Here is a 14,604-nt window from a genome sequence, read left to right as displayed (position 1 = left end):
AAGGGAATGGCCAGAGTCCTCCATTGGCACTGGAGAAAACAAGAAATAACTTCAGCATGCTGAGTGGTCAAACTTTGGAGATCACTTGGAGGAGTCCAGGGTCACTCCATATTTGATGAGGTCAAAGATTCATAGAAGTATTTGAGAAATGATGAACATGAAATTTCAAATATTCTACACATTTATGTACAACACTGCTTGTCTTAGAAAGTATTCATAATATGTTAGATTTATAATAGTAATTATGTGTAGACATACTTCAAGTCTTATTCTGTACTAAATATATAATATATGCATATGTAGTGAATAACTGAATATAAGTATACATTGTAAGAAATTGCATAGAATTAATTGCTAATATTATATTTTCAGATTCTTGTCTATTAAATACACACTTAAGTGGTTATGGTTCTTAAATGAATTAATTTAAATAAAAGATCCTACAAACATGTTATTTTGCTGTAGAAGGTTGGAAAAGCAAAGCTTTTAAATGAAGAGCAGTCTAGCTTCTCATGTCATGTTGGTTGATTGGGACTTAAGTATTGCTGCACCACTATTGTTAATATTTTTGGACTACCTTTCTTTACCAATAACAAGCATTCATAGTTTAAGAGTAAAAAAAAAATCCAGCTTGATTTTCAGATTTATTCTCAGTCAGGTCTATTTTTCCTATATACGAATACAAATTTATGCATCGTATAAACAAATTCCCCATATAGGGAATTTTATACTGAAGTAAAATCACAAGAGATACATTCAGGCGTCTATAGAAAGAAAAAAATGTTTAATAGATATATCAAGTAATATAGTTACCTATGGCAATTCAATGACAACAAAGACATACAGGCTTTTACAGAGCTCATATATTAGGGTATCAGTACCACATAGTAACTGTCAGGTTCTAGTTCAGTTTCTGTGCAAAAGTATACATTCATGGATATGTGTATATATATATGTGTGTGTGTGTGTGTGTGTGTGTGTGCTTACATACATAAACATATATTTACACATATATTCCAAATATTCTAAACTTATGCTTCATGAATAACTGAAACCCAAAGTAGGGATATCTAGTAATCAAAAATTTCCCCCCAAATACTCAATAATCTCACTCTATTTTTACTTGGGTGTCTTCATGCTTAGGCAACTGTACTCTTTGAATAAGGAAATGATATGATTAACATGCCTTTTTCTTTCTCAAGGAATTAGATCTATTTTTGATAACATAAGTCTTGCCTGATTTGAAAAAAATTAAGCCATTGATTTCAAGTCTTAAAGTTTAGATCAAATAGAATCACCAAAAAATACTACAATATAATAACGTTCTTTTAAGGTGTGGCACAAAAGGATATATACAGGAACTTAAAGTAATGTAGGTACAACATAGTCTTGGATACCTTTTTTTATTTACCATCAAAGTGCTTAATTAAATTTAATGTAAGTCAGTTTTGTGCAATGCTTCAAATACTTTTCTCTTATTATACATTTCTGTCTGAATTTATAAATATAAATGTATTTTATATAGAAATATGAATGTATTTTCATTTCTTCTTTCTAATAAATTGATTGCTGGGAAAAAAAAAGGCAGAGGTTTCCCTTTTGGCCATCAGGGCTTTTGCTAGGAGGAAGGGGCTCATTTTCTCAATAGCAAGCAGATGGCCACCCACCCAGGAGAATGGACAGAGACTCACCTCTGTCATACAGAATTTCTCTGACAAGTGGCAAGAGGCAGGTGAGGAATGGAAGATAAGCCAAAGGCAATCTACATATTTAACACTCTGCTTCACTTCCTTACTGCCTAGTTTTCTGTAGGACAATCAACTGAAGAAGACCCTGATGATAATTAGGAAAAACACAAAGGAGGGAAACATGGGAATTTAGAGAATGAATTCTTGAACATCTGAGTTTAAGAATTCCAATGTTATCAACCAAAGTTGTATGGCAAAATCACAGAGCTATCATTTTTGCTGAGACAATTTAATTTTCACTATGTGCTTTCATATGTGGGATGCACTAAAATAAGTGAAAGCGAAGACGAAATGAAGGAAAACTACACTTCAAGAGGTTTTGTATGCAACCTAGAGCACCAGCTTGATTATGAAATCATTCAAGTCAGTTTGGTGTGGCATATTTCAGAGACACCTCTGGGTAATTACCCAGAGCTGAGTACTAGAAAGTCATAGAAAAGGAAACAAATTACTTCTTACTGTCAGCCTCTAGTTTGAAGATACACTTCCACAAGTGACCTATGATCAATAATGCCACACCTATCACAGAGCCATTTCAAACCCCAGTGCACAGGGCCATTAAGGTAAAGGCCAGTACGAAATATGATCATGTGAGATAGCAAAATGGACTTAGCTAACCCTGGATTTCTTGAAAACACCAAGAATCTGTTGAAGAAAATCCTACCTTTGACCAGATCGCCAAAATTTTCCAATGAGTTCTTGAAAGATCTTAACTGCCAGTCAAATATTGCTTTGAGATCTTATGAAAATATCATAAGTGTAAATAAGTCCATGAAAATGCATAATTCCTCACTTCCAAGTATCCCTGGGTTCCCTTTTAGTTCTAATAATACTATTTCCTGGTAATGTTGTTGTGGTTGAAGCAGCTAGCACAGTGGATAGAGTGCCAGTCCTGAATGATATTATATGCTGATATTCACCTGATAGTAAGGAACAAGGGCAGTCTGGTTCTTCCTCAAGGTGACTTTGTTACCCAAATCAAAACACCCAGGGAATGACTGTCCTAAAAACAGTGTGGACCTGGTTTTGGTTTTGTCTAAATTTTTGCATGTGGTTTGTTTTCATTTTCATTTTTATTTTTTTGCCTGAAAAAAAAAAAAGTAACATTCACATATTACTATTATCCAGAAGCATCTCTCTTCCTTGCTGTGTTCTCCACCTCTACCTCACCCAGTTCCTATCCCTGAAGAAAGGAAAGAGGGAAGGGAAGAGACACTTCTATAGATTCCTGTGATTTGCTAGGCATTTTGCTAAGGACTTTACAAAAATTATTTCACTTGATCCTCAAAACTCTGCAAGGTAGGTGCTGTTATTCTCTCCATTTTACAATTTAGCAAACTGAGGCAAACAGAGATTAAGTGACTCACCCTGGGTCACTCAGCTAGTAAGTATCTGAGGCCAAATTTGAACTCAGGTCTTCCTGACTCCAAGCTCAATTCACTCTTCATTGTGCCACTTAGCTGCTTCTAGAAAATAAAGGAACTTATATTTGAACCCTATCCCATCTTTTTACATAAAAAAAATGCTTCCAAAAGAATGAGAAAAATCCTCTACTCAGTGTTTTGAGTATTTCTTGTGCCCTAAATTTGGAAATTCACATAGATTTTCTGACAGAGATAAATGATTAGACAGAGTTAAGATAATACTATTGTACACTTAACTTAGGTCCATTATGAAATTTAAAACTTTCCCACCATCTGTACTGTTGCTTATTTCAATGGAAAAAATCTAAATCCCCTTTCTTTAAAAAAAATGTACAAACTCCTAGAATACAGCCTGTTTGTAAATTTTATACTGCTTTTATTCTGATTGTTTATAAATGTCCTTATACAATAACTCTCTTTGGAGTGACTCAAATTACTTTCCATATGCCACACAATTTTCACTTTGAAAGATCCTTGGAAGAAAAGGCAAAAAAAAAGTATGTATAGTCTTTTCCTTTACTTTCTGGCATTCTCAGGAGTCAGCTACTACTCCTTCCTCTGACTAGAGATGATGCCAATGCCTTGAAAGTATAACCCCTTAAGCTTCAGAATGCTGACCCTAGGACCTAATTGTCCAGAATGGAAAGTATCTTATGTGGATCACTATATCTAGATAGCTAGAGCCATGCCTCACTCAACTCTGATTGTCTTCTCATCATCTGGCTTGTTGCTAAAAGTGCTTTTCACTTCTCATCCCTCCACTTTCCAGTTCTTGTTCCATAATCAAATGAGCACTATTATTTCAACTAAAAAAAAAAATCTATCAACCCAAATCTCTCAAAACTCCACTTAAAATTCCATTGACTTTTCAAGCAAAGATACACCTTCTTGGCTGCCATTTCTCTATATGTGTTATTTTCCTCCTTAGCATACAAGATTCTTTAGAGCAGGGACTGTTTTGGCTTCTTCAAATAAATTTATCCCCAGGACTGAGTATTGTGCTTGGTACACAATGCTTAAGAAATCCTCTTTTTTTATTCATTCAAAGTCTATAAAGGAGTGATCAATCAAAACCCATTTATTACATGCTTTATAATGTGCCTGGGAATACATATATAAGTAAAAAAACAAAAAAAAAAGGAAAGCCCCTGACCTCAAGGAACTTCGCACTCTAATGAAGGAAGACAATATATTAAAAAGTGCTGAAAAGCACAAAAGGAGGAAAGACCATTTGATGCAGAATGACTAATTTTTGAACTGTGGGAAAAACAAATGCATAAAGTAGACATTAAATGAATAGAAAGTTTCCAGGCAATCATTACTGTTGTACTTTGTGCCTAGATACACTTAACTTATTATGCATAACTGGATCACATGGGAATCTATATGTAATAATGAATTGGCACAAAAGGGATAACTGTTAACAACTCTTTCTCTTCTTTTAACACTATTTCCATACTCTGCATACCATCTCAGCTTCATGAAATAAAATTTCACATTTTGAATATGGTTTTATATGTATAAAATTATTTCACATTTATGTCATTTCCCAACTAGATTATAAGCTCCCGGAGAGGAGAAACCATATTTACTAATTATTTCCTATTCACTGTTTTCTGAATGAGGAATTACCCATTAAATGTTTACCAATTGAATTACACTATTTTCTCTAGATTTCTTAATATCTGGACCAGCAGCTTTAATCCTACCAAGAAAATGATAGAAAAAAAGAGATAGAATTTCAGGGAAATGAATGATTCAAACACATCTACCATAGAGTCATAAAAAGTATCATGAGCTTATAAACCCATAGCATATGAAAAAAAGTAAGTAGATCTGAAATAGGCAAGATGTTAGAGAATGAAAAACTAATGTTCATTTCCCCAGGTAACATATACTTAAAGCCTTCAGAGAGTATAAGTGAGGACAGCTAGGAATGTTTAAGTTGGAAGGTTTAACTAGAACTTTCTTCAGGCATAAAAAAATGGAATTATGGGGAAAGTAATAAACAACCCAAATCCTCCTCTTTGACAGATCAAGACTCCCTGGTTCCTTTGTACCGCTCAGGAATTAGGATGCTATTTACTTTGCTGGTTATTCATGCTTTGAGTTCTCTTTCAATTTAGCCACTAGTTGGGATATTCACCTGTAAAGAACTCTTAGACAACCTTTTCTTCTTGGATTTCTGACATCGATCTCAGGCAATGTATGGACTTCAAGGACAGTAAAAATCAGTAAGGTGATATGCAAATCAAACAAGCACCTTTGATAGGTTTTCCCCCAGTATGGGAACAACCTCCACCACAGTGAATTGCCAGGAATCAATAACTTACAATTCTGCATCACTGAATATGACTCGGAGGGCTTAAGTAACTACCACATGGTCACACAGCTAGCATGTATCATAAGGAGGATTTGAACCAGCCCTATCTTTGAGAAATTCCTCAAATATCTTCAGGCAATTCTATTCTGACAGTCAGCCAGCCCCAGTTCTGTCAGGGGCAAGTGTCCAAGGTCTGATATCTCAGGTCTTTCTGGGTCCTTTGCCAGGATCTAACATGAACTAAGCCAACCCCCAATGGGTAAATTTCTGGATGACCTGCCAAGTCCTATTCAGAACAAACTAGTCCAGGCAGATATGATGGAGACCTTTCCAGCACTTAGCGTTACATGTACTTGTTTACGCTTATTACCTGGACCAATAATAATAACGGCTAGCATTTCCCTTTCTATTACCTGACCCATACCCATTAACTCTGAAGAATCCATGCAAACTGAGAGACAGGGTATCCACAGAATGATGCCCATCAAAGGAGCCTGACCTCTAGAAGAATCACTCCTTTTCTATCATGGCAAGTTCTGTTTATAAGAGCATGTTAACTGGTAGTTCTATGTTCCAAAGTCCCTCTAATGGCCCATTTGTACTTGACTCTTAAGGAAATATTTTAACCAATAAGTAGTCTGTATCTAGGCCTGGAGCACTCAACGACCTCTGTATATTTCATGAACATAGACCTGGATCAGCAGAGTAAATGCCACGGACATCCTAGTCATTATTGGAGGAAATTGCCAGTGATCTTCCATAGTAAGCTCCTGACTATATTTATCATCTAGTTCTCCCTAGTCTTGTTACAATTAAAATGACAGTCTTTACATAACTGCTACACTGCATTGTTCTTTGATTTTACTTGCTGCCTCCCACCCAATGGCACCACAGGAACTGATAGCTTAATATAGACAACATGTTAATCCACCCCAGGCACCTTGAAAAACAAATCTCCTAGTTCTTCAAAATTCTCAGGTACTTGTACCAATACCAACTCTTTACCAAACTTGAGAAGTGCCCCCTTTGGAATAGAGAGAGTCAACTTCCTGGAGGCATATTGTAGGTTATCAGAGCGTGTGGATGAACCCCCAAGTGAAGCAGTAGCCACACTGCCATAAAGGATACAACAGAAGGGCTTCAGTAATTTCTTGACTTCTCCTTCTATCTGTGTGACCATTTCTTCCCAGTTTCCTTTGCTGGTTCATGATTCATATCATGCCCTTTAATTTGGGAGAATTCCAAGTCTCTCATCTCTAAACTCCATCTCTTGTTATCTTCACCAGTTCCCAAGAGATTAAGGAGTCCCACTTCTACATATCCAGGACTAGTCTCTCTCATCTCCAGTCCTACATCAACATTGTCTATTAGATATTTTCAACTGCATGGCCTTTAGGCATATTCAGCACAACATGTCCAAAATTTCTAACAGAACACAGTATCTATTCTCCCATTCCCTTCTGTCTAAGGGATCTATCTGATCTATGTAAGCATGTTTTAAGAGTCTGAAGAAGAGAAAGTAAAGGTCACAAAAAAGCTCAACAGTTTCATTAGTGGACTGAAGTCTATGAATTATTATAAGTGGCCAAGAACTCACCTACCCATTTTGAGGATCTTAAGACTCCTAAAGTCAAATTAGGTTCAAAGTAGCCATCCTGTGGACAAGATTTCTCTCTTTCAGGATCTCTACAGAGCAACTACAAAGGATTACAAATATTAAAGGCAAAGAGTAAGGTGAAAAATTACACATTTGAGGTTGCAAGTAATGTCCCATTTTAGATCCTTGCATTGGTGCCCTAAAAGTTCTTGTCTTTATATGAGTAGGAGGAATTATTCTAGAACAATCCATACTATTAGGCATCCTAAAGAGCAGCCAAGGAACTCAAGTGACTTTCTGAGCAGTACTGATAATAATCTAGGGTGTCAATAAGTACGCAGGTACACATATAAAAGTTGCATCATATGCAGGCTCAAATAATTCTCTCCAGGCTTTATATATAATCAACCTCTTTTTAAAAATTGAAAAAATGTTACTTTTACCTACTAGGATGGTTTCTAAAGTAAAAGGACTTAGAAGAGTTGAAGTTGACCTTTTTCTTTTTACTGCCAGCTTGGTATGATGAATCATACTGAACAACTGTTTGCAAAGTCTAACAAAGGTCTGAAATACCCCTTTGCCTGAAACTAACAGTGTGTGCTTTTAAAAGAAATCTTAAAGATAATATTTAGATCAGAAACACATTTCACAATAGGAAATAATTTCCATTGATGTTGAAATGAAAAACTTTGAGCAAAGGGTATTCTGATGAAGTTATACCCAGTATTAATATCTATGCTTCTATCATGTACCTATACATGATGTCTGATTGTTGTATTAAAAGGAAGTTACTCCAGCAGATGTTTTCAAATTAGCCAAAACTATGTCATAGAGTAAGACAGTAGAGTTGGAAAAATGCCCAGAGAGACCTTCCCACAAGAAGCTTCAGGGAACCATTGAAATATTCTCTTAAACTTCCTTGTGCAGGGACTTGGCTTCATAGACCAGAGAGATAAACAACTCATAGCACAGCTTTGCCTTTTCTAGTTTCTTATCCAAAACTTCAGCAAGACCTCTACTCACTTCAGTACCACAAGAACTTGGCAAAGATTGGCAGCAATCTAATCCCTTTCATGCAAAAGTCAGTGATTTATGGTTGCTGTTTTAGTTATTGTTTTTACCCAGGTAGAAAACAGAATTACCTGTAAAATATCAAAATTAAACAAGTCAAGTCAACAGGCATTTATTAAGTATCTATTATACTGCAGGCCCTTTGCTCAGCATTAGATTGAAGAAAGAGAGAAAGCAGAGTGTGAGCATGGGGGATGGTATTTTGAATGTTTTATACACTATTTGGATGTTTTATAGAAACTTATCAAGTAGGTATTAAAGAGAGTAAGCAGGCTCTAAGCATTGTTATTTTTGAATTAATTATCTGTTTGGCCTTGTATTCCAAGGGGGAAAGCTTAGACCCCTAAGGTCCCTTGGAGCTATACAGTCTAAGAAGAAAAAGAAGACCCTAGTAAAAATAAATGATATGCCCCCATGGGTATGTCATTAAATGCAGGTTAAGTAAGAAATACATGGGTTCAGAGGAGTAATTTGAATTCTCCCTGATGTAATTAACAGCTTCTTTGTAATGTTGGAACTTCCCAGAAGCAGCCATCATCTTTAGCATCTTCAGATTAGATATATCCAATCACAAAAAAGTGATCATCAATGAGTGGCCTCTGGGATTAAGCTCACACAAAAAGTGGCAGGTTCCCTAAAAAATTCTATCAGGTGATGAAAGAGAGAAAATCTTGCTAGTTTTCTTCTGCCTGCCAATACGAACTTGCCTTGGTTAGCACTTATGGAATTGGCAAGGGGCACTAGGAAAAGCATTCAAGGACACAGAGTGCACACAGGGAAATCTTACACTACCAAGTTAGGGTTTGAAACAATGAAGTTTCCCCGAAAGTTCTTGAAAAGAAAATCTTTGATCATTAAAACAAACAAAACCAAAATAAACAGAAAGGATAGAAAAATTGGACATAAGCTTTTGAATATTTCAAAAGAATCCTTTTATAATACCCATGCTATCCTGGCAGAGAATAAGAGAGTTCACTTTAGATGTTCTGGAGTACAAGAAAGAATGAAGGGCAGAAAAAGGGAAAGGAAGAAATCTGGAGCAATGCTCTGCTTTCTCCTTAAAGTGAGAGGAGGAAGGCAAGTGTGGTTTCTATAGAGATGGAATCTTCACATAGCTTCCAACTGGATGCCTGCCTCAGAAAGGATGTTTCCTTCCTTACTGAAGAAAGATGTTCTACTGATAAAGGGTGAAAAATCTGCTGAGCTGGCAGTACCATGGAGAGAGAGTTGAGTTTGAGTGAGGAAGACATGACTTCAAATTTGACCTCAGACATTTAACAAGACGTGTGACCTTGGGCAAGTCAGGACCTCAGTTTCCTCAACTGTACAATAGTGATAATAATAACATCTACCTCCTAGGATTGTTGTGAGGATCAAATAAGATAGCATTTGTAAAGTGCTTAGTATAATGCTAGGCATATAATAGGTGCTATATAAGTGTTAGCTTATTATTGAACCTATCATAATCTTGAATGTTATTAATATCATAGAAGCTACAAAGCAATAAAATTTTGCATTTGAATATTAAAAGTTGCATCATATGCAGGCTCAAATCTTGTTTCTTAAAATGGCATCACAATTTGCTGGCATTATGCCTATCAATCAAAACTAAGAGAAAAACACTGAATATGAGTATTCAAATGGAGTTGCTCTCCAGAGAATATGGTGCTGGATTACATTTTGAATGAGGCACTGACACATAACATCTTAGACCTTCAGTCACTTATGTTTTCTGTCATATCCAATCCAGAAAAAAAATTTTTAAAAAAATCTGTACAGAAAAACAAAGCGTTTCTGATATACCAGAATAGACAATAACTACAGCAAACATGATACGGGCTGATTCAACATTATTCTTGCATTCTGAAAGAGATTAAAAAGTAGAGCAACACAGTTCATATTTTCAGCGATGTTTTCTGAAACTTTTTTTTGGGAGAGGATGTACTATTTCTATTTGTTTACAGTAGTTACTGATCATACATTCCCCCTCAAGTTTTTATACTCATTGTCAAATGTTTGTGTGAAAGGGGAAAAAAAGAAGACAATGAAAAAATTCCTCACATGGAACAATTTTTGTTTGATTCCTAAAATATACATCTACACAGTAAGAAATCTGGAGAGCTTTGTCGAGATACTAATTTTAACAACATCTTTTCTATCAGTTTAATACTAAAAAACATATGTTCTTGGAGTAGCCAGTAAATTTAAACCTTAGGATCAAAACATAGCAATGTCAGAACTACCCTTAAATCAAGCATGTATTCAAATACTTTCTGAAAAAAAAGTTGTTCTCTATTTTCCTCTAAGTAAATGACTCCATCAATTGTTACTTTAAACTAAACATGGTTCAAGGTAATACTTTCACTGAATGTACATTTAGCTAAATTACCAAAACTTATTTCTGAGTGACAACAGATTTCTGTAAACCATCTTATCCTGCAGCAACTACATTCTAAATTAGCTTTTCTAACTGAAGTTCTATTTTTAAAATTGCATTTGTTTCTGTAATAAACATTTTCCAGATTCATTTATAATTAGGAACTTTTAATGAGAAAATATTTTCTCTTTTACATATGGAAATGGTACACATATTGCTAGTTCTTTACCTTAGCGGCATTCCTATTTAATAACACCAATTAAATAGTTTAGCTGCAAATTTTTGCTAAACCTGCAAAACTGCAAAAAGTATTGATTATAACACATGAGAATTGAAAGTTCCTTCCTAAAATGGAAGTGCTGCTATAAATGAGATGCCCAATAAATAAATCAAGGAGGCTAACTCATAGTAAAATGACCTTGCAAGATGTCATGATCATTTCAATTCAAGAAACATTTATTGAGCGCTTCTACTCCCTTTCCAATCTGTCGAAGATTGCAACTAACATTTCCTTCTGGGTGGGCAGTCCTATAACAACTGAGGAAAACCCAATAAGAACAAAAGATCTAAAGATCTGCAATTCAATTGGTTCGTTTTTATCTTATATCTTTCACTGTTCTTCATGACAGAACTTAACCTTTGTTGCCTGTTTGGTGTGATGGGGAAGGTAAGGTGGGGGGCGGCGGGGGGGTGGAGGATGCACATCTTTTCACAGCATCCAGACGTCTTTACTCACTTCGGAAAAAGTGGTGAGGGAATCTCCCTTAGTTTCATCCTCCCGCCCCCTCCCCCCAATAAGGCAACACTAGCCAGCTTCCCATTCCCAAGACTGAGGCCCCCGCCCCCAATAGCGAAATCCCACTAACCTACAATACAAGCGCCAGGAGGACTATGGAGGCGGGTTTGTGCTCTACGTTCTGCTCTACGACTAGCTAGGAAATAGATGAGCAGAGCTCCTCCTGAACACAATGTCTTCAGCATCTAAACAAATGCATTAGCAGGTACTGGAGTCAGCTCGTCGTTCCCAGGGCTTCCTTTCCATCACCCTTTCTTAATGAAGCACAGAGATTTCTACTTCCAGCAAGAATGTAAATGGAGCTGCGCGGGGTGCTGAATACAGGGTCTTCATCTCGTCCCCATTCCCCCTGAAAAAAGGTCTCTCCAGCAGCTGCAGCCGCCACTCAATGAAAGTGCAATTTGTTACATCCCAGAGCCCCGACGAGAGGTCACTGATTCCAGTTCCAGCCCCGCTTATTCAATTTGCTCGCCTGACTTCCTGAATACAGGGTCTGATCTTGGGTCCACACGATTCAGCCAAATCAGGGCTTTAGCAGGGGATGACTCTAAAGCCCTCTCCTTCTCCCCTCATACCCCTCCTCCGCACACACACACACACACACACACACACACACACACACACACACACACACACAGAGCAGGGACTTCTTTCTCCGCTAGAATAGACAAAATGCCACCCGAAAAAGCATGTGAAACAACTTCTTGTCTAATGGACTCGGGAGCCTGCCAGGGAATCTCACCAGTTCCTCTCTTTCTCGCTCCTTCCCCTGCAAGGTGCATTGTCGAGAGAGTGCGTGGGTAGGTGGGTGGGTGTGTGAATTTGATTTGGAGGTATGGAAGAGAGCCGAAGCTATTTTCCCCTCCCCCTCCCCCAAGATTACTACATTCCTGACACGGTCAAGTCGAGTAGCAATCTGTCCAGTGCTGAGGGTGGTCTGGCACCACATTCACCGGGAAAGGGACCTGGTGTCTCCTCTCCCGCAGTTCCTCGGAGGGCGAGGAAAGGTGAAGGGAAGCGAGAGAGCAAGGGAACTCCCTTCCCGCAGCCACTGGGAAAGAGGAGGAAGGGGAGCCAGGCTGGTGGAGTAGAGGACAAGAAACCTCAGCGCGCGGCGGGGACAGCGGCCGCGGCCACGGCAGCTGCTCCGGCTCCGCGGCTGCCGGCGCCCGCCCAGGCTCCCCGGCGGCGCAAGCAGCTCGGGGGCTCAGCCCGGCTGTTACCTTTCAGCTGCCCGCAGTCCGCTCGTCGGTGCGTCCTCCTGCCGAGCCCTTCAGGGAGGACGAGAGGAAGGTGCCTGCGAAGCCGGGACAGGTGCAGAGAGAGCGGGGTAGGGAGCCCCAAGAGAAGAGCGGAGTGCGAGGTGCTGGAGGCGGCAGCTGCCGCTGCGGCCGTGGCCTCTGATCCCCTCGGGGCTGGAGGGGTCCCCGAAGCGAGGTCTGGCCGGCTGAGGAGCGCTATGCCGGCTACAACGCTGCGCTCGCCTCTGGCTCCGAGGCTGAGCGCCTGGAAGAGGCGAGCTGAGGCAGAGAGGCTGAGAGCTGGTCACCCGCCCCTGGGTGCATGTTAATACGGTGGGGAGGAGGAGTCCCGCGCTTCCTCCGCCCAACCACCGGAGCGGGCGGCGGCAGCCAGCCAAGCAGCCCCCACCCTGCGCTACTATGGCTGTGACCACTAGTACCTGGCCCTAGCCCAGCCACGCGCGCGGAGGGCGGAGGGCGGTGGGAGGACTCGGCAGGAGAAGCCCGGTGTCTCCCCGAGAGCTTTCCTCTCTCACTGTGTGGTCAGGGAATCCTTAGAGCCGGGCAGGACCTTGAGAGGTCACTTCGTCTATCCCCCTGACTTCAGGTAGGCTGGAATCCCTACCAGTCCAAAGGGATTAGGTCTGCCAGAAGCAGCTGGGATTTGCCACCTGTCCCTGGAACCTGTTAGAGAATGCAAAGCCTCTCCAAGAGGCAGTGTCCTGGCTGCTGCTTCTGAGGACATCTCTCTCTGCCCCAATACATCCTCTCCTGTCACAGAGGCAGTGTCCTCTTGTGGAAAGAGAAGTGCTTTTGGAATCAGAGCATCTAGGTTTAAATCAGGGGTGTGTTACACACTACCTGTATGACCTTGGGCAAGCCACTTTACTTTCTTGGGTGTCAGTTTACTTCTTTGTAAAATGAGGGGAACTGATAAGATACCTTCGGCTGTAGAACCTCCTGACTTTTTAACTTCAAGTACTCAACTTTTTTGGGGGGAGGGAGCTAAAGGGGAGGAAACGAGAGGGAGGGTAAGTCAAGTTTGTTTTCTTCCTCGTGTTTTATCCTTGGAGATCAATTTGACCAGCATGGATTTGCTTTCCCATTCACTCCTTCCCAGTAGAAATTTTAGAGAGCAGGTAATTCCAATTTCTCAAGACTCTGTAAAGGGAAACGCACTGACCCAGGCAGATTAGTAACCTTACTGAATATACCTTTTTATTTTCATCCTCCCTCAAACAGGAGTATTTCTTTCTATTGCATATATTAAAAAGGTAACCCACTCAATTTGAAGATGATTCCAGACTCTGTGGCTTAGGTCCATGCCTTTTAAGCAGTCTCTGAAAATAGGAGAAAGCAGCAAAAGACAATCAGAGGAATAAAAATTATTTATTTATTTATTTCAAGAGACCCTGAAATTTTTGAAAGGAGAAAACTGAAGTCAATGGAGAAAGCGACAGAGACAAAAACAGAGAGGGGGGAGGAGGCGGGGGATGTGGGTCAAGGTCAGAAAAGCCCTTGAATTTTTTGAGAGTTCCAAGTGCGAGCCTAGAACTGTATATACTGAGTGATAATTTAGCGAATAGGGTCCCTCCTCCTGTTTCTATCTTTGCCAAAGAGAATGGGCACTGAGAGAGTGTGTGTGTGTCTTTTTGTTCTGCAGTCCCAAGGGATGACCTCATGTCAAAATTTATGTAATCTTCTTTATGTAATTGTGCAAAAAAAAAGAAAAGAAAACCTCCCAAACATGAAGCTGTGTGAGTCTATAAAGTTTTAAGGGTTTAACATTTGGTTAGGGTAGGATCTGATTATAAATATTTGTATAACTGTCCTTTCAAAGAAATAAACTCTCACAACTAAGCAGAAGTGAAGAGCATCTTCCATAAAACACGGCTCAAATAAATAATCTCTATTTCTTGGAATTTGGCAGTTATTTATTTTCTCTTTTGTTTTTTTTTTTTATTTTTCTAAGATTTTGTGAAGTGTTAAAAAAAAATACTGAATCTATGGAGGGCAAACTTTCATCC

The 14,604-nt window shown here is 39.1% G+C and overlaps 1 protein-coding gene across 1 annotated transcript in view; it reads right to left on the bottom strand.

Moving 5' to 3' along the window:
- LOC140501080 (disks large-associated protein 1-like) overlaps nt 1-12,875 on the bottom strand; it is an 890,990-nt gene extending 878,115 nt beyond the window's left edge. Inside the window, exon 1 of the mRNA XM_072604298.1 lies at nt 12,560-12,875. The gene's annotated coding sequence lies outside the window, so the exon portion shown is untranslated. The remainder of the gene's footprint in view (nt 1-12,559) is intronic.
- Between the last annotated feature and the right edge of the window lie 1,729 nt (nt 12,876-14,604).

The sequence above is a fragment of the Notamacropus eugenii genome, chromosome 4 (genome assembly GCF_028372415.1).
Source record: "Notamacropus eugenii isolate mMacEug1 chromosome 4, mMacEug1.pri_v2, whole genome shotgun sequence".
Lineage (NCBI taxonomy): Eukaryota > Metazoa > Chordata > Mammalia > Diprotodontia > Macropodidae > Notamacropus > Notamacropus eugenii.
The sequence above is the reverse complement of the archived record's forward strand: the minus strand, read 5'-3'. Positions and strand labels throughout refer to the sequence as shown.